Source organism: Octopus bimaculoides, chromosome 4, assembly GCF_001194135.2.
Source record: "Octopus bimaculoides isolate UCB-OBI-ISO-001 chromosome 4, ASM119413v2, whole genome shotgun sequence".
Classification (NCBI taxonomy): Eukaryota; Metazoa; Mollusca; class Cephalopoda; order Octopoda; family Octopodidae; genus Octopus; species Octopus bimaculoides.
The window spans coordinates 101,471,509-101,472,617 of NC_068984.1; positions in this window are offsets into that span (position 1 = coordinate 101,471,509).

Consider the following 1,109-nt stretch of genomic DNA (forward strand, 5'->3'; position numbering starts at 1 on the left):
TTACTATTCACCTCTGTCTAAATTCTTCATTTGATTTTTTTGATTTTCCCAACGATGGTAAAGTATGTTGAGCTCATCATGATGTCATTTCTCTGAACAGATTTTTAAAACATAATGGAGATCAATTCGGTTCATTTGTTTGAGAAAAATGTTTCCCTATTGTTTGGATCTAAAATTTGGTTTCCACCATATATGTGTGTGTGTGTGTGTGTGTATGTATGTATGTATGTATGTGTATATATATATATATATGCATGCACACACACACACACACACACATGCATGCACACATATCTATGTGTGTATGTAGTAAAGTTCAAAGTCTGCCACCCTTAACAATGTTTTAAAATATATATACTGTTTGTGTGTATATATGTGTGTGTGTCTGTGTGTGTATATATATATATATATTATATGTATGTATTATGTATGTTATGTATGTATGTATACACATACACATATATTATATGCATACCATTTGGCATTTAACAAAAATATATAAGACAAATGAAAAAACTACAGCAAAAAAAAAATGAACTTGGCTTTTTCTGTTAAATAGCCTGCCATAAAAAAAAATATAAATCATAGCAGAAAAAAAGAAAAATATGGAAACAAATCAGAAACCAAAGCAAAAAAAAAAATTTTATTAACATAAGAAAGAAAAAAAAAAACTAAAGTGGTATTTCATATATATATATAGTGACCAAAATTTGTACAAAATTCAAATTGTAAGATTTTAGACATTATTTTTTAAATAGTTATCTAAATTTTTTTTTTTTTTGTTTGATCATTTTTGTGGGTTTCTTTTTCCTAATCTTGCATTATTCATCTTTGAGCTATATTATTTGGTCTTGGATGATCTTTTCTTGTCCTCCCCTCCACCTGACCTCACCTCATTCCGTTTAAGTAACAAACTCCAGGTCCAACACCAGCCCTCTCCCCTGTTTCTTTTTTTTCCTCTTTGTAATCCTTGTTGAGAAAACATTTTAACTTGAGATCAATGTATCGTGCTTTTAGTTTAATTTCTTTTCTTTTTCTATTCTTGACATTTTTTGGCCTCCTTTCTTTTGAAATAACTTCTGTTTTTGTGTTGTTTCTTTGTTTTCTTC